Consider the following 20,457-nt stretch of genomic DNA (forward strand, 5'->3'; position numbering starts at 1 on the left):
TTGTCGCTTGTTAATGAATACAAGGTCGTCCACATAGCATTCACATTAAAAAGCCGAAGGGGGAAGCATTCATGCCACTCCTTTCTGCAAAGATTGCAATTAGCATTTTTATGAAGAACATAAACTCTCTGTGTATCAAAGATGCACTTTTATTACTCTGAAACTGGCTCGAATAAGCATCCCGCAAACGTTTGGCTCTTTCCCTTCCAGGAGGAGGCCAATTAAAACACAGTCTGTCTCACTGCCAGCCCCTACCCACCCCTCAGTGGGGTAACAACAATACCGAGATGGTAACATTGGCGCCTCCAAAAGTGGCTGCTCAGTTATTGGGCACCTGGAAGGAAAATAATGATTCCGTGGCTGTCATCACACACATACACACAAAAACAAAAACCCCAGGATTATTTTACTTTTCCCTCCTCCCTCCAGCTATGAATTGCTTGCTTCAGGAAGATGATTTAACTTGCCACCAATTGTGTTAGCTGTTTCCCCACCTCTGGAGCAGCCAGGCTCAAAGGAGAATGGCAGATGACCATGTCTCGGTGGCGCCATCATGCTTTTACAAAAGTCATTGTCCTGTGGAAAGCAGCCTGTGCCAGTGGGCTGCTCCCTGGAGCAGAGACTTACTGCTGCATTGTCCCCTTGGGGTCATCAACAGACTGTGCCTTTGAATGTTGTTTCTTCAGGTATTTTCTGTTAGGACCAGTGTGGGTTTCTTCTTCCAGGTAGATGCTCTATCATGGTGTGAGGTAGAAAGTACAATGAACAGTGTCTGGCTGCTTTTGGAGCCAAAGGCACCAGGCCAGGTTTTACCTCACTCAGCTGGTTCTGCTCGTTAGCCAAATGGGTCTTGCTAAAATATTTGGTCTCTGTATACACAATAAACAATCTTGAACCAGAGTCAGGAAAAAGTGTAAATAAGCCCATATCCCTTTCAATGGCAACGGCACCAAACACAGTGTAAGTAGGCGGTGCTCTGGAAATGGTTCTGGAATGAAAGAACCAAGGCTAGGGAGGGAATACCTTCTACCAAATGGCTTTAGGTACAATTTAATGGTATACATATGTGTGTGTGTGTATAGTTGTATTTCTATCCATTTCCCTCCACTTTCTGAAATATGATGAAATTCATTCTGGTGTTTGCTATACTAATATTATCTCTGAAAATGAGTCTTCCAGATTTCAGACAAAGAATGGGGCAGATTTCATATGAAATAGTTAATGCAATGCTTTGAGGTCTAGCAGTTTTGATGCTTTTGGTTGCAAATAGGGAGTACCTGTCAAAACCAATCCAAATAATTCAAGTTTATTAATAAAACTTACAAAATAAGATGTCCAGAGATGTGTGGTTCTGGCATTTGATCTGCAACTCATCAATGTCAAAGCTTAAGACCAATGTCCCTGGAATTTTCTCTTTCTTTTTTTCATGCTTTCAAGATGATTATTACAGTTCTAAGCATCCTATCATCACAGAATAATGTCTACAGCACAACGTAAGAGTTTTTGGAAAACCTTTAAAGGGTTCATCTTAGACATAATTTTTTACAACTAGGCCAGACAAAAAATACAAACAAAATTCAACGATCGACTTAGACCCATTGTATTTGTTTCCCAAGGCTGCCGATGCAGAGAGACACCCATAGCAATGACAAGGTTGCTCAAACAGCTAAAATATATCTTCTCATGATTCTGGAGGCCATCATGATTCAGCTTCTCATGGTTCAGCAAGGCTGGTTTTTTTCCAAGTCTTCTCTTCTTGACTTGTAAATGACTGTCTTCTACTGGTGCATCACATGGTCATTCCTCTACGTGTGGTTGTGTCTTGTAAGGACACCAGTCATAATGGATAAGGCCCACTCTAATGCACTGATGACTCCATTTCACTTGATTACTTCTTTAAAGGCCCTGTCTCCAAATATAGTCACATTCTGAGGTAACAAGGATTCAATATAGCCTGAGTTTTGGGGGGATAGAATTTGCTCATGATACACAATGTGATTGATCCTTTAGGATTTGGCGTATCAGTGCCCAGGCAACACTGGGTTTTGATTAACAAGAAAGAAGAATGACTCTTACAAATATTTTTACTTATTAGCATTATTATTTTTCATATAATTTTTATTGAGATGCCTTCATTTCCCCAAATATAACCAATTTTGATGAGGCCAATGTTAGAAATGACTCAGAAAAACAAAATCAGGGTAATCAGTCACCTCTGTCTCCAGATATGTCCTTCGACATACGGCTAGCCAGTATTCACTAAGAGTATACACTTTTTTTTTAATTGAAGTAGAGTAATTTACAATATTGTGTGTTAGTTTAAGGTGTACGGTAAAGTAAATCAGTTATATGTATAACACACGCACACGCACGGCATGTATACACACACATGTATGTAAATATTTTTCAGGTTATTTTCCATTATAGGTTATTAGGTGACACTGAGTATTATTCCCTGTGTTATATAGTAAACCCTTGTCATTTATCTATTTTATATACAGTGGTGTGTATCTGTTAATCCCACACTCCTATTTATCCCTTCCCCCACCCCCTTTCCCTTTGATAACCTTAAATTTGTTTTCTATGTCTGTGAGTCTGTTTCTGTTTTGTATATAGATTCATTTGTATTATTTTTTAGATTCTGCATATAAGTGATATCATATGATAATTGTCTTTCACTGTATGACTTATTTCATTTATTATGGTCATTTAATCTCTAGGTCTATCTATGCTGCTGCAAGTGGTAATATTTCATTCTTTTTAATGACTGAGTAATAGCCACTGTATGTATGTAATAATAGCCACTGTATGTATGTACCACATCTTAAACCAATCATCTGCTGAAGGGCATTTGGGTTGTTTCCGTGTCTTGGCTACTGTGAATAGTGCTGCAATGAACATTGGGGTGCATGTATTTTTTAGAATTAGAGCTTTCATCATTTCCACATATATGCCTAGGAGTGGGATTGTTGGGTCCCATGCTAAGAGAGAACATACTTCTCTACTCTGATAAGAGAAATAAATGGGTTTCCTTAACAAATGGCACAAGGGTTTCCCTTAGGGAAGGAAATGTCTTAGTTTGGAAAAATTCTTGACGAAATGCTTATTGGAAAAGAGATATTTACAGGTCATGGGTTAGGAGGAGCCAAGACAATGAGAGAGAAGGCTAAACTTCTTTGAATGAATGACAAAGAGAAATTTGGGAGTGTGGGGAGAAAAGTGAAGGAGTAAGAGGAAAAAGATGTTAGAAGTAGCCTAAGGCTGAAGACCTTGAGAAAAAAGTGGACAGTGACAGTACCCATTTGTGGGAGAATCAAAGTCTTTCTAGAACAAAGAAGTCTGGTATTCGGTTTGAAAATATTTTTATTGGTGGGATGTAGTTATCTCCTCAGCCTCCTTCCTTTGGTCCTTGGTAAAACATACTTAACTTATCTCAAGAGAGTAGAGTATTAGTAGAGTATTAGGAAAGGGGCTGGGCTACAACGCATTGGATATGTCATGAGAAGAATTGCTACATGGTCCACAAATGGGATTGATTTAGCCAAAGCAGGACTTCAGAAACACTGTCATCTAGGTTACATATATATTGTAACGACATTACTTTTTAGAAATAACAGCCCAGGAGTTCCCGTCATGGCACAGTGGTTAACGAATCCGACTAGGAACCATGAGGTTGCAGGTTCAATCCCTGCCCTTGCTCAGTGGGTTAACAATCTGGCGTTGCCGTGAGCTGTGGTGTAGGTCGCAGACGCGGCTCGGATCCCGCATTGCTGTGGCTCTGGTGTAGGCTGGCAGCTATAGCTCCGATTAAACCCCTAGCCTGGGAACCTCCATATGCCGTGGGAGCGGACCAAGAAATGGCAAAAAGACAAAAAAAAAAAAAAAATGTAACAGCCCAACCTTATGTGTACCATGAGTGAGTTTAAAATGTTTCTCCATGTATTATTCTTTATTTCTAAGTCTTCAGCTTTTAGTATATATGATTATTGAAATCTGAGAAAAACAGCACAAATTTATAAAAGCATTTATTTGTGTCCATATTTTTTTTTAGAGTTTATTTTGAGATAATTTAAAATTGAGATAAAGCTGTAAAAAACAATATAGAGAGGATCCTGTGTACCCTTTGCTGAGTTTCTACCTATGGTAATACCTTGCAAAACTATAATACAATATTACAACCAGGATTTTGGCTTTCTTAGAGTCAAGATACAGAATGTAGCCTTCCCATAGGATCTCTTTTGTTCCTCTTTTGTCCATACCCACTTCCTGCATAGTCCATCATCTCCTTAACCCCTAGAAGCCTTTGCTTTATTCTCTATTTCTACAATTTTGTAATTTTGAGGATGTTATATGAATGGAATAATAGAGTATGTAACCTTTTGAGGTTGACTTTTTTTCATGTAGCATAATTTCCTGGGGAGTCATTCAGGTTGCTTTGTGTATCATTGGTTCCCCCCCCCCTTTCCATTGTGAAGTAATATTCCATGACATGTACGTGCCACAGTTTGTTTAAATATCTACCTTGAAAGGCATCTGAGTTGTTTCCAGTTATGGGGTATTACAAATAAAGGTGCTTATTAGGAATTGAATTGCATCTCCCCAGAATTCTTATATCAATGTCCTAACCTCCAGTGCCTCAGAATATAACTATATTTGGAGACAGTCTTTCCAGAAGTAATGAGGTCATTAAGATGGGCCCTGACCCAGTATGACTGTTATTCTTATTAAAAAGGTAAATTTGGAGACAAGCATGAATATAGAAAAAGTACCATGTGAAAATGTAGACAGAGATGGGGGTGATGCTTCAACAAGTCAAGGAACACCAAGAATTGCCAGCAAACCACTAGAAAGGAGAGAAGAGGCACAAAACAGAGTCTCTCTCACAAACTCTCAGAAAGAAGCAACCCTGCTGACACCTTGATCTTGGATTTCTACTTCCCAAAATGTGAGACAATAAATTTTTGTTGTTAAAAATATCCAGTTTGTGGTATTTTGTTATGGCAGCACCAGAAGCTGATACAATGCCATAAACATTTATGTGTAAGATTTTGAATGAATGTAAGTCTTCATTTCTTTGGGATAAATGCCCAGGAGTACAATTGCTGGTTCATATGGTAATTGCATGTTTAGTTTTGAAAAAAATAGCCAAGTAGTTTCCAAAGTGGCTGTATCATTTTACATTCCCACCAGCAAAGTATGAGTGATCAATTTCTCTGCAGCTTCTCCAATGTTTGGTGTGGTCACTACTTTTTATATAAGCCATTCTGATAGCAATATTTCATTATGGTATTTATTTGAATTTTTTGGACAATGACAGTGGACATCTTTCATACACTTGGTTATTTGTTTTAGCTGTTGAGTTGTGAGTGTTTTTATATATCCCTGATAATAATCCTTTGTTGTGTATGTTATTGCAAATATTTTCCCCAGTCTGTAGCTTGCTGTATCATACCTTCAACAGAGTCTTTGCTGAAGAGTTTGATTTTGATGAAGTCCACTTTATCATTTCTTCCCCCTCATGGATCATGCGTTTAGTGTCAATTATAAGATTTCTTGCCTAGACCAACACTTTTTCCTATTTTTTAAAATGAAAGTTTTGTAGTTGTCTATTTTACATTTAAGACCATGATCCATTTGAGTTAATTTATAAACGTGAGGATTATATGGAAGTCCATTTTTTTTTGTTTGTAGGTTTCCAATTATTCCAGTGACATATGTTGACAAGGGTGCCTTTCCTCCACTGAATTGTTTTTGTATCTTTGTAAAAAATCAGTTGGGTATATTTTTGTGAATCCTATTCTTGGTTCTCTATCTTGATCCATTGATTTATGTGTCTATTCCTCCATCAATACCAAACTGAATTGATTACTGAAAGCACATAGTAAGCCTTAATATCAGGCAACGTGATTTCTATCACTCTCTTCTTTTCTTCTCCATCAGTCTTTGCCTTTTATTAATGTACTTGGCCCATTTATTTTACTATAATTATGGATATCTTAGAGTTAAGATTGCCATCTTTGTTTTCTGTTTATTCTATTTTTTGTTTCTGTCTTGTTTTCCTTTATGTCCTCTGAGTTACTTGAAAGTATTTTAGAATCCCTTTTTGATTTTTCTATAGCGTTTTTGAATGTTATCTCTTTATATAGCCATTTTAGTTGTTGCTCTAGGTTTTATATCATATATACATAGCTTTTCAGGTTACTGGTATCATTTTACCAGTTTGAGAGACATATACAAAGCTTACCTCCCTTTATATTTCTTAACTTTCCCCCATTTAAAATATAACTCTTAAATATTTCTCTATACACATTTAGATCTGCATCACACAGTGTTATGATTTTACTTCATGTCAAAAATAATTTAGAAAATAGTAATAATTTAGAAAAGAGAAGGAAAGTCTATATTTATTTATCCATACTTTTGCTTACCATGTACTTTCTTCCTTCCTGATATTCCAAGATTCCTTCTTTTATCATTTCTTTTCTCTTTAGAGAACTTCCATAGCCATTCTGTTATGATAGGTTTTCCAAGGACAAATTCTTTTAACTTTCCTGTATCTGAAAATATCTTGATTTCCCTTTCACTGCTGAAAGACATTTCACTGGATATTGGATTCTGAATTGACAGTTCTTTTATTTAAGCAGTTAAAAAATGTTGTGCAACTTCCTCTGGCTTCTACAGTTTCTAATGAGAAATCCACTGTAATTTGAAAAGTGTTTTTCACAGAAGTTTGCTTTTATTTATCTTTTGCTACTTTCAAATATTTTTTCCTTATTTTCAATTTTCATAACTTTGACTATGATATGCCTTGCTGTGAATTTCTTTGGGTTTTTCCTCATTGGGTTTGCTCAGCTTCTTGGATCTGGAAGTTTATGTGTTATTTGTGTGTGTGTGTGTGTGATTTTCTTTGAAAAATTTGGGCAGTTTTTAGGTAGTAATTATTTAAGTACTTTTTGAGTACTAGAACTCCAATTACAAAATTGTTAGCTCTTTTGTTATATTCCCACTAATACTTGAGGGTTTGCTTATTTTTTGCTTAGATTGGGCAATTTCTACTATTTCTTTCTTTTTTTTTTTTTTTTTTTTTTTTGTCTTTTTGCTATTTCTTGGGCCGCTCCTGCGGCATATGGAGGTTCCCAGGCTAGGGGTTGAATCGGAGCTGTAGCCACCAGCCTACGCCAGAGCCACAGCAATGCGGGATCCGAGCCGCGTCTGCAGCCTACACCACAGCTCACAGCAACGCCGGATCGTTAACCCACTGAGCATCGTTAACCCACTGAGCAAGGGCAGGGACCGAACCCACAACCTCATGGTTCCTAGTTGGATTCGTTAACCACTGCACCACGATGGGAACTCCAATTTCTACTATTATTAAACTTCACTAATTCATCTGTCTCCTCCACTTTGCTGTTGAATCTATTCATTGAGTTTTTTTGTTGTTGTTGTTCTAGTTATTATATTTTTAAGTTCTAAAATTAAAATTTTTTGGAGTTCCCATCTTGGCTCAGTGGTTAAGGAATCCAACTAGGAACCATGAGGTTGCAGGTTCGATCCCAGGCCTTGCTCAATGGGTTAAGGATCTGACATTGCCGTGAGCTGTGGTGTGGGTTGCAGACGTGGCTTGGATCCCATGTTGCTGTGGCTCTGGTGTAGGCCAGTGGCAACAGCTCCAATTCGACCCCTAGCCTAGGAACCTCCATATGCCATGGGTGTGGCCCTAGAAAAGACAAAAAAAAAAAAAGATTAAAAAAATAAAATTATAATTTTTTTGAGTTTGCTACTTCTTGCTGAGACCTATATCTATATTACTGGCACTTTCTATTTTATCTTGTGATTCAACTGTGTTTATAATTGTTTACTGAAGCATTTTTATAATAATCACTTTACAATATTTGTCAGATAATTCTAACATACTGTCATCTTAGTGTTGACATCTATTGATTATCTTCTTTTATTCAACTTGAGATCTTCTTGATTCCCGGCATAAGGTGTTTTTTAATTTCTTTTTAATTTTATTTTTTGTCTTTTTAGGGCCACACCCATGGCATATGGAGGTTCCCAGGCTAGGGGTCTAATTGGAGCTGTAGCCTATTGCCTATTCCACAACCACAGCAACGCAAGATCAGAGCTGTGTCTGTGACCTATATCACAGCTCACGGCAGTGCCAGATCCTTAATGCATTGAGTGAGGCAAGGAATTGAATCTGTGTCTTCATGGATACTTGTCAGATTTATTTCTGCTGAATCATTATGGGAACTCCAAGGTTTTTTTTTTTTAATTGAAACTTGGACATCATGATATTATGTTATGAGAAACTGGATTTTACTCAGATCTTCCGTTTCAGCTTTCTTTTTCTGACTCCACATAGGCAGGGGGAGGGGAGGACACTGAATTGTTCCTGCCATGTGGGGTAGAAGCTGGGTTCCCACACTGGTTTACACTGTCACACAATGGGTGTGTCCTTCATTACTGCTAGGTAGAATTGTGAGGTTCAGTTTTCTTTTCTTTTCCTTCTTATCTTTCTTTCAATCCATCTTCTTTGAACCATTTGAAAATGAGTAGCAAAACCTAACAACTTCTATGTGTGTGTTCTAAAAACAAAAATACTATTTTACATAACTGTGGTACATTTTCAAGAAATTAACATTGATACAATGTTATTTAATATTACAGTGTTCCATTTACATTCTTTGTAGCACAAGAAAAATAAATAACTCAGATATTTTACAAATAAATATATTCTCTCATGTTGGATCCTGAGATTTACTATATTATATTTTACTGGGCAATCAATCCCCTGATTCTCTTTTTCTTTTATTCTTTTTCTTCACCAAACTCACCCTGATTCTTCATATTTGAATCAAGAATATCTGGTACTTTATACTCAACCAGCCTAGAATCTCTTTATATATCCTACTGGTTCTATACCTGTACCAGTCTTCATTAGGACAAAAAAACAGAATATGTTTAATATAGAATAAAAATATATAATATTTATTATATAAAGAACATATAAAGTATTGAATTCTACATAGAATATTTTAATATGAGAATTAGGAATTTCCTGAGAAAGGAAAAATTAGGAAGGGTGCAGTTAAAATATCAGAGAAATAGCCTGAAACCCTATAGTGAGTAGTTGCAAAAATTTCACTAGGATACTGCTGCAACTCTTGAGTTTCAGGGAAAGCTTCCAATCAACTATATTGATTAGCTGTGTAACTTGCCACTGGCCACCTGTGTGGCCATCTTGACCTCCCCGCATCATTTATGCCTTCCAAAATCTCATGTGAGTTTTTTCTTATTGGCATACTCTAGAATTCCATAACAAAGGGGATTCTGAGAAATATAGTTATATGGCTTCTGGTTTATCTAAATCTCCCTGGTGAGTAAATAGTGCCCCATAACAGGAGAGATAATGGATGGGAAAACATCCAACTGATCCAGACAACATATCTTTCTGGAAAATTACCCAAACAGAAATACTGTCTTAAATTCTGCCACTGAACCTATGATAGGGATAATTTGATCTTCCTTTCTCATCAGAAGGTTGAATTTGTGTTTGTTGTTCTCATCTCGCTCAATTGATTCACCCAAATTTCTTTACTATTTCTTTTTTTTTTTTTTATTTATTTTCCCACTGTACAGCAAGGGGGTCAGGTTATCCTTAGGTGTATACATTGCAGTTACAGTTTTTTCCCCCACCCTTTCTTCTGTTGCGACATGAGTATCTAGACATAGTTCTCAATGCTATTCAGCAGGATCTCCTTGTAAATCTATTCTAGGTTGTGTCTGTGATTCACCCAAATTTCTATCTAAACTGGACATCTATAGTATTTTCTAATCTATACTCTTCATTTTCTTTTTTGTTTCTTCTCCCATTCCAACCAACTGGATTTAGTTGGGGCTACCATGATTTCCTGTGACCCTGATTCCATTCTTGGATAGTTTATTGATCCATGATGGCACATTACTCATATTGTGGGGCATTCAGAAAATTTTCTTATGTGGAAATGATTTAGTGGTTTAAGTATGGGTTCTTGAATAGACCAGGAAATCAGAATTATTTCTAGTTTTTTTTTTTAATTCTTATGGCTGCACTCACAGCATATGGAAATTCCTGGTCCAGGGATTGAATCCGAGCTGCAGCTACATGAACAGCATATCCTTTAACCCACTGTGCAGGGCCAGGGATCAAACCCACACCCCTGCAGTGACCTGGGCCATTAGTCAGATTCTTAACTCCCTGTGCCGTGGCGGGAACTACTAGAATTTCTTGAAATGTAATTGAGAAGCAGAGTAAGGCTTTGTGTTCTGGTGGAAAATTCAAGAAATGTTGGCAGCTTTGTTTCCTGTTATCTGGAATAAGCCAATTTGCAGTGAGAAGAGAGGAAAATGACACATAGAGAGAAAGAAGACAAAAAAGGAAAAGACATGGAAAAAGAGGTGTGGTCATGTTCAAGTCCCTGATTCCCACTCCAAAGTCCAGCTTCATCTGTTTTCTTTTTTTCTTTTTTTGAATTTTTTTTTTCCCACTGTACAGCAAGGGGGTCAGGTTATCCTTAGATGTATACATTGCAATTACAGTTTTTTCCCCCACCCTTTCTTCTGTTGCAACATGAGTATCTAGACATAGTTCTCAATGCTATTCAGCAGGATCTCCTTGTAAATCTATTCTAGGTTTCTTCTCGTGGTTTGCTCACTCAAATCTTGTTTTGTTTATGTGATCCAATTACCATTCTCCTCCCATCCCTTCCCCTTCTCTCTTTTTTAAAATAAATTATCTGAAACCAAATTTCTGTTTCTTGGAAACACATATTATCATAACAGTGGAACAAGTGTAGTATAACTCACATTTGTAAAGCTTCTGAAACCATTTAGTTTGGAAAGTGGTCATTTCTCGTATTCACAAACATTACCTTTATATTTTATGAAGGAGTGTTTCAATAATCAAAATTGATGTTTCAGGTTTGAATGCTATTGGTCTATGATGTGGACACTATATATGAACTTTTATTTATCTTATTTAAATCTGCTAACAAGTGAAGAGGTAAAAATTTTTGTTCATATATTAAAAATGAGAAAAAAAATGCAAACCTTAGAGAAGTTAAGTGATGTCTCATAGAACATCCCCAAAGTAAGTGAGATCAGCTTGAAAGCTGATAAATCAATTTTGTGTAAATTGGAGAAAGCGATATTGGGCACAGTGCTGAACCACAATAGACACTTAGTGAGAAAAACATGGGTTAGATTTCAGTTGCCACTTGTTTTTACCTGATGGTTGTTCTTGTGCTTTGTAAATCCTTGGCAACCATGACATGGTACCTGGCAGAGTTCATGTCTTAGAGTGGATTTGAACTTTTAGGTTCAGTTATTTCTTTTTATATTTAGCCATGCTGCATTGTTTTTCATGCCTACAAATGACTTAGTTTTATGGTACGTGTAGAGCAAATGAAAACTACCTCAGTCAGTATAGACTTGGGATATCCTGCCATAACAAGCAATTTCAACATCATAAATCATAACAAAATTTTATTCAATGATCTTTCAAATTCTACTGAAAGTCCAAATGTTTCTCCAGAGTAACTGTCTCTCAGTACCTTAAGCTGTTTAGGTCTTATGGTATCTCCATATGGTTACATGATTCTGTTATTCCTACATCAAGGGAAGAGCCAAACTGTAGATTCAAGCATCTGCAATTAAACATTTCCACATGAAAACTATGCTTGTCATCTCCACTCACATTTCATGGTCAAATCAAATCACATGGTCACGCCCAATTTCAAGAGGCAGATCAGTGCAATCCTCCACATATTCAGAAGTAGTGGATACCTGCATATTGGTGAAAAATAGTAATAGTTAATAGTAATATGAACTTATGACTATTCAGCTGGAGTTAGCGATTAAGAAAGCTAAGTATGATGCCCTATAGTTTGGATCAGAACACTGTGAGTTAATACTAAGGAATGTCCTCTCTCTCTCTGCTTTTCCATTACTTTGATCACTAAGTAAAAGTCAAACATAAATAATACTACTTCTTTTTATTTGACCAAGCCTTGTAATTATAGATAATCTACTTGTCTTTTATAAGATAATTCTTCACAGTTAGAAACTCTAATGTTGAAACTATTGATAGAGTCTTATTTATAGAGCCTACCACAAAGTGTTGTTATAAACCTCAAATGAAGTAATAGCTACAAAAAAGCTGGGTATACTTCAATATTTTAAGGTGTTCTTGTTTTCCATTTGGATTTCCATCAGGTCTCTGATGACTTTTCAGCTAAAAGTTCTCTGGGTGATTCTTCAGAGGGCATAAACTCCCATTTCCAAATAACCTAAAGATCTTTCTTGGCAACAGACTCCTGCAAACATGTGTTTATTCAGTGAAAGACCAAGTGTGGCAGGGTGGACTAGGCCTGGGGTAGAAGGTAAGGGTGATCAGGACAAGTTGGTAATAAGGATGTGGCTCAGATGGAAAAATAAAGCACACTGTAGTATAAATGTGAGCCCGCTGAGATCTGCTCTGTGATTCTCTTTAATAACGGAGTCGAGAGGTGTTAATGAGCATGACACAGGGCACACAGCCATCAAGTGAATTAGTCATAGCTTGATTCTTTTATGTGCCTTGTCTAATGGCAAACATTACCCAGCAATCACAGCAGCAGCACTCTCAGATGGAGCAGAAGGTGTGGAAGGGAGTAATGAGGCTGCCTAAAAACTGTTTTACAGAGCCCTGCACCAATTCACAACAGATAATAGAACTCAAAGCCAGACAGATAATAGAAGCGACAGCCATTTATTGCTAAGAGACTGTCTGAATGTTTGTGCGTAAAACAGCCCACTCCAAGTTCTTTAATCACATTTCCCGAGAAAAAGTGGCAAAAAGGAAAGCCACGTGGCAGGCTACTTCCATTAGTGTATTCTAAATGAGTATAAAGAAGAGGAATGAGTAGATACGAAGAAAAAGAACACTGACAGAGACTGCAGATCAGAAACAGAGCCTGGCTGTTTGAATCCAGCAAATTGGGACATGTTCTTCTTGTGGGTAGGGCAGGGTGTTGGAAAAAGATCTCATCCTGGAGTTCTTTGATATTCAGCATTGTTAAAAGAATCCTAGTTTACAATTCTCCTTTGATTCCTGAAAGAGAAGATGGCTCATTCAGACCCCATTCTCTCTTATTTCATGCCTGGATTTTGGCACATTTTTAGCATCATGGATAGAAAATGGGGACAGATTGTCTTCGGTAAACTTTGGGGGATGAAATGCATAGTTTCCCATATATTTTTGTAAAAGCTGAGTCTTATCTTTTACTAAAAGATCCCCAGAAAGAACCCCAAAGGAAACACTTTACAGGGTACCTTCTAACATAATATGAAATTTGGAAACTGTTTTTCATACTTTTCCTACTTCATCTGGCAATCATGTGTTCTGTTCTAGTGTCATATTTTAAGAGGGACATTAACCAGATGAAGTGCATCCAAAAGAAGACATCCAAAATGTCACTGGACTGGGAAACCATATCAAATAGTTGGAGGGCCTGGGAAGAACTTGACATCGGGGGGATTATGGGTGAGTAGCTTGACAATAATATTCAAATGGCTGACTGCTTTCTCGTGAAAGAGGAATTGTACATGTCCTGTAAGTCTTTAGGGAGCAGAAAAGGATGACTAGAGTGAAATAGAATCGGACAACCTTAACCTAAGTAAAGGAAATGATTTGGCAGTGATGAGAGCTATCCAGGAATTGAATGGACTACCTGGAGTAGTGAGTTTTTCATCAGTGGATATATTCAAGCAGAAGCCAAATAACCACTTATCAGGGATACTGTAGAGAAAAGTTAAGCTGGGTAATGTCCTAATTGATGTGAAGTCCATTTGAATCCTTAGGAGCTGTGATATTCCTCTTGTTATTAGTCTCCTCAGGAAGGTCCTTGATGTATTGTAACCTGGAACCCAAGGAAGGAAAAATGAGAACTTGAGAGGCTCTTGAATTTTTTTTCCTCTTGTGAAGTCAGAAAGACATCAATATTTACATTATCGTGATTAGGGAAGCAAGGCTTACTGTTGAGATAAATCAATCATGATTGCTTGAGTTTTTGTTTAATTCTTTGGTTTTCTGGAGTTAATGATTACCTTATTAATTTTCTTCATTTTAAGTACATATAATTAATTAATCCCCGCATGATCTAACAGCTCTACTAAATAATCTGCATTATTACTGTGTATGCCGTCAAATGCACATCATTTATCAAGTCCACATGTAACAAGTTAGTTCCCAAAACTGTGAATCCAAAATCCATTCTTCCTTTCTGTTTCATAAATGGAAGCCTGGTATTCATTTAGGACAGCAATATGTATAGCTTAAAAAACATTTCTCAGCCTCTCTTGTAGCAAACATTGTTCATAAGATACTCATAAGATCCATAATATCCTTCTCCTTTTCTTTATTCTCTTTATCTTCTCTTTTTTTCTTCCTTCCTGAGTATGCTGATTTTATATAAGGGATCTAGCAGCGTTCATATGATGTGAAGCAACTATGACAATACAATCTACAAAGAAAAGAAGAATGGAAAGAGACTGGGATATTAATGACACTACAAAACCCAATCCAAGACTTCTTGTTTTCAGATTTCTGCTTAAATGTGGGGGAAGCATCTATTTAATGTAATCATTTTGATTCAGAGAATGGGGATTTCTAAGATATTCAGCTCAATGTCACCCTAACTGATAGCAATGATATTTCAAATCAGTGAATTTCTCAATAAATTATGTTGGGAAAGATCCCTACTTATTTGGGGAAAAAAAAACAAAGTGGAATTTTTACTTCAGTTTTTATACCCAAATTAGTCTCAGATAGAGTGACAATAAGCATGTTAAAAAAATAGATGTTTTAGAAAAAAATGCAACATTTTATAAAATATAATCTTGGATTATGGAAGGCTTGTCTCACTATCACCCAAACTTCTGAAATAAAATGACCATTAAATTTAACCACATAAAATTAAAAACTTTCTGTACAAACACTCAAATCATATAAATGATTAATTGATAGGAAAATGGTTGCCACACTGAACCATAGATCAAATATCCCTAATGTATAAAGAATTCTCTGATAGCACAAGAAAAGTTTCTGAGGCTAATAGAAAATTTCTTAAAGGAAACAGATAATCCCAAGAAAAAGAAAAACATCTGAGAAAAGTCCCTCAAAGAATAGAATAAATAGATAAATAAATAAATAAATAAATAAATAAAACATTAAAAGGAACTTTGAGCCACACTGCTCAATTTTGTACTCCATCCTACCACTTACTAACTGTGAATCCAGGTCAAATTAACTTCATTGACCCAGTTTCCTCATGGAGGATAGTAAGTAATATACATCTAACTTTATGAGGATTTTGTGAGGATTAAATGTGTTACATGGAAGACACTTAGAAAAATGTCTGATAAGAAATAATGGCTGTATGATATCCATTATATAAATATATTTTATATCATTGATCTTCCCCTTTGTCAAACATTTAGATTATTTTCAATAATTTCTATTAACTATAATTTTTAAGAAATAATTTTCACACCCATGCCTATTTTTCCATTATGATTATTTATCTAAGATAATTCCTACAGTTGGATTTGCTGGTTCAAACAATCTGAAAGATGCAAGATATAAGGCTTTTGTTCCATATTGCCAAAGACTATACAAATTTATACTTCCACTCACTGTGTCAAATCTGGACATTATCATAAAAAAAGAAAACAAAATTTTATAACAAAATCCTTATAGGTTAAACTGATATTTAAAAAGTATTGAGAGCTTTATGTAAAAATTAGGCATTGGCCATTATTCTATTCGTGTGTTTGATCTTTCTTTTTCAATTTGTAACAACCATTTACTGCTACATGTTCTTCAATCTAATGTAGTTAACCGGTTAATTGTTCAATGTGTAAATCTTTTACGCTATACATCTGCCTTCCTTATACTGATATCATATGTCATTCATAGTTTTAAAGGGTTAATTAAACTAAAATTTATTTTAGTGTATACATTTAATATCTAAGTTTTTATTTTTCAAGATGGTTAAATTGATCAATACACATCATTGAATCTTTTTTGTCTCTAATTTTAAATGCTTGCCCTAAAAAATTATTGAGATATACCTACAAAAATTCCTATGTAAGTATACAGATAACTGAATTTTAAAAATGGAAAATATCCATCTTACTTTTTAAATTTTCTTTTTCTTTTCTTTTTTTTGGGGGTGGGGGGCGCACCCATGGCATATGGAGGTTCCCAGCCTCGGGGTCCAATTGGAGCTGTAGCTGCTGTCCTACACCAGAGCTCACAGCAATGCTGGATCCTTAACCCACTGAGTGAGGCCAGCGATGGAACCTGTGTCTTCATGGATGCTAGTCAGATTCGTTAACTGCTGAGCCATGGCGGGAACTTCTTTAATTTTATTTTTAATGGTAGCACAACTGCATATAGAAGTTCCCAGTCTGGGGAGTGAATCCAAGCCACAGCTACGACATACACCACAGCTATGGTGGTGCTGAATCCATTAACTCACTGCATCAGGCTAGGGATTGAACCCGCATCGCCACAGCAACTTAAGCTGCTGCGGTTGGATTCTTAACCCACAGCACCACTGTGGGAACTCCTCACTTTGCTTTTAAGGTGCATAATTATTACACATGTTTGGCTCTGTTTTTGAGCTTTCTCCTCTTTTCCATTTACCCATCTCTGTGTTCCTGCAGCACTGTTTAAGGAATTGTAGCTCTTTAATCCCATTTAATATCTGGGTGTGTTAAGTCCTCCAAAGTACTTTCCTTTCAGAAAGACTGTCAAGTTTTGACTGGAATAATATTAAATGTAAAAATAAATTTTGGAGAATGTTAACAACATAATACCTCAAAGCTTCCTACATGGGACATGCATTCATTCATTCGGGTGTTCTTTAGGTTCAGCAAATTTGAGTTGGCATATTTAAACTAGAAAGACAAACAGCAAAACCAAAACAAAAATAGAACAAAGAAACCAAAAAAAGAGGAGAGAGAAGAAAGTTCTTCCTCTAGGAGATTTTTTTTTCCAATTTTTTTTTTCTTGTGGCAAAATACCTATTACATAAAATTTACCACCTTAACTATTTTTGACATAGAGTTTAGGGGTATTAAATACATTCATGATTTTGTGCAGCTATCACTGCCATCCATCTCCATAACCATTTTCATAATGTAAAACTGAAACTCTATACCCATTGAAACTCCTCATTCTCCCTTCCCCTCAACCCCTAGCAACCACCAGTCTACTATCTGTCTCTATAATATTGGCTACTCTACCCTGTGTAAGTGACATCATACAGTATTTGTCTCTCTGTCACTGGCTTATTTCTCTTAGCATAACGCTCAAGTGTCATCCATATAATAGCATATTGAAGAATTTCCTTCCTTCTTCAGGCTGAATACCCTTCCATTAATACGTGTATACTACATTTTTCTTACCTATTCATCTGTTGATGAGCCCTTGGGTAGCATCTACATTTTGTTATTGGAAATAATGCTGCTATGAACATGGGTGTACAAATATATATTTGAGATCCTGTTTTCAATTCTTTGGGTTATATACCCAGAATCTAAATTGACCACATCACTCTTATGTTATTTCTGTTTTTAATTTATTTAAGGAGCTTCTATACTGTTTTCTAGAGCAGTTATACCATTATGCTTGCCCACCAACAGTGCATAAGGGTGTCTATTTCTTTACAACCCTCACCAACCCTTGTTTTTTTTTTTTTATAGTAGCCATTTTAACAGGTGTGAAGTGGTATCGTATTGCTTTTTTTTTTTTTTTTTTTTGTCTTTTCTAGGGCCGCACCCGCAGCATAAGGAGATTCCCAGGCTAGGGATCTATCTAATTAATTGGAGCTGTAGCTGCCAGCCTACTCCAGAGCCACAGCAACATGGGATCCAAGCCACATCTGCAACCTACGCCACAGCTCACAGCAATGCTGGATCCTTAACCCACTGAGTGAGGCCAGGGATCGAACTCACAACCTCATGGTTCCTAGTCAGATTCGTTAACCAGTGCACCATGATGGGAACTCCATTGTATTGCGGTTTTGATTTTCATTTTTCTAATGATTAGTGATATTGAGCACATTCTCATGTGCTTATTGGTTTTCTGTGTTTCTTCTTTATAGAAATGTTTATTCAAATCCTTTTCCCATGTTTGAATTGAGTTTTTGTTGTTGTTGTTGTGGTTGAGTTTTAGGAGCTTTTATATACCTGGACGTTAATTCCTTATCAGATACATAGTTTGCAACTATTTTTCCCATTCTGTGGGTTGCCTTTTACTCTATTGATATTCTTTTTATATAAAAATTTTAAAATATTCACAATGTCCAATTTTTATCAAATTTTTTCTTTTTGTTGCCTGTTGATCATTGCCAAATCTAATGTCTTGAAGCTTTGCCCCATGTTATCTTTTTAGAGTTTTATTGCTTTAGGGCTTACATTTAGGTCTTTGATAAATTTTGGGTTAGTTTTTGTATATGGTGTTAGGCAACGATTCAAGTTTATTCTTTTGCATGTGGATTTTCAGAACTATGTGTTGAAAAGACTGTCCTTTTCCCATTGAATGGTCTTGGCACCTTTGTCAAAAATTATTTGATCTTATACATGAGGGTTTATTCTTGGGCTCTCTGTTCTATTCCATTTGTTACATATCTATTTTCATCCCAGTACCACATTGTTTTGATTATTATACATTTGTACTATGTTCTGACAGCAGGAGCCTTGCAGCTTTGTTCTTTTTCAAGATTGTTCTCACTATTTGGGGTCCATTGAGATTCCATATATATTTCAGGGTGGGTTTATCTATTTCTTCCAAAAATATTGAATTTTTTGATAGGGATTGCATTGAATCTGTAGATTGTTTTGGGTATTATTGACATCTTAACCATATAAAATATATCAATGTATTAACATGGGATGAGTTTGCATTTATTTATGTCTTTAATTTCTTTCATCAATATTTTGTAGTTTTCATTGTACAAGTCTTTCACCTACTTGGCTAAGTTAATTCCTAAGTATTTTACTCTTTTTTATTCTAGTATAAATAGACTTGTATTTGTATTTACTTTAAGATTTTTCTTTTTTTTACAGATTTACATTTTATTATTATTTCATATATCCCCAATACATTATGTTTTTTCTACTGTACAGCATGGTGACCCAGTTACACATACATGTATACATTCTTTTTTCTCACATTATCATGCTCCATCATAAGTGATTAGACATAGTTCTCAGTGCTACACAGCAGGATCTCATTGCTACTCTATTCCAAAGGCAATAGTTTGCATCTATTAACCCCAAGCTCCCAATCCACCCCACTCCCTCCCCCTCCCCCTTGGTAACCACAAGTCTATTTTCATTGCTAGTGTATAGAAATGCAACTGATTTTTGCCTGTTGATTTTGTATCCTAAAATTTGCTTAATTCATTTATTAGTTCTAATAGGTTTTTTTTGTGTGTGGAATTTTGGGGGTTTCTACATATAAGATTATATCATCTGAGAAGAGATAATTTTACTTATTCCTTTTCAATTTTATTAGATTTTGATTTTATTTTACTTAGAAATGATGAAATAATAACATCCTTGCATTATTCCTGAACTTAGAGGAAAATTTTAGTGTTTCAACTTTGAGTATGATGTTCACTCTGTTACACACAGTGTGATACACACTGTGTATGTTTCATATATGGTTTTTATTATGTTGAGATAATTTCCTCCTATTTCTAGTTGGGTTGAGTGTTTTCATAACTGCAGGGTGTTGAATTTTTGTCAAGTGCTTTTCTGCATCAATGGAGATAATCATATTTTTTTCTTCATTTTATTAATGAGGTGTATTTTATTGATCAATTTCTATCTCTTGAACCATCCTTGCATTTCAAGAATGAATGCACCTGGTCATAGTGTATAATCCTTTTAATATGCTGCTGAATTTGATTTGTTAGTATTTTGTTGAAGATTTTTGCATCAATGTTCATAAATATACTGATCTGTTCATTTTTTCTTGTTACGATTTTGTCTAGCTTTGGAGTCAGGGTACTATTGACCTCATAGAATGAATTAGAAGGTGTTTCCTCCTCTTCAATTTTTTGGAAAATTATGAGAAGAATTGATATTAGTTTCTTAAATGTTTAGTAGAATTCATTCAGGTCCAGGGATTTTCTTTGTTGGGAGATTTTGGATATTGATTCGGACTCATTACTAATAATAGATCAATTCAAATTTTCTATTTCTTCATGATTTAGTCTTGGTAGATTTTGTATTTCTAAAATTTGTTTATTTTATCAAGGTTATCAAATTTGTTTGCATATAATTATTCATATTACTCATAATTCTTTTTATTTCTATAACATAGTAATGTCTCTACTTTCATATCTGATTTTAATAATT

The 20,457-nt window shown here is 35.7% G+C and overlaps 1 protein-coding gene across 2 annotated transcripts in view; it reads left to right on the top strand.

Annotated features, from left to right (window-relative positions):
• Nucleotides 1–20,457, top strand: part of TPRG1 (tumor protein p63 regulated 1) — a 330,716-nt gene that overhangs the window by 30,765 nt on the left and 279,494 nt on the right. For both annotated transcript variants that reach the window (XM_013982282.2, XM_013982280.2), the window contains exon 2: nt 13,436–13,567. The gene's annotated coding sequence lies outside the window, so the exon portion shown is untranslated. The remainder of the gene's footprint in view (nt 1–13,435; nt 13,568–20,457) is intronic.

Source organism: Sus scrofa, chromosome 13 (genome assembly GCF_000003025.6).
Source record: "Sus scrofa isolate TJ Tabasco breed Duroc chromosome 13, Sscrofa11.1, whole genome shotgun sequence".
NCBI classification, from domain to species: Eukaryota; Metazoa; Chordata; class Mammalia; order Artiodactyla; family Suidae; genus Sus; species Sus scrofa.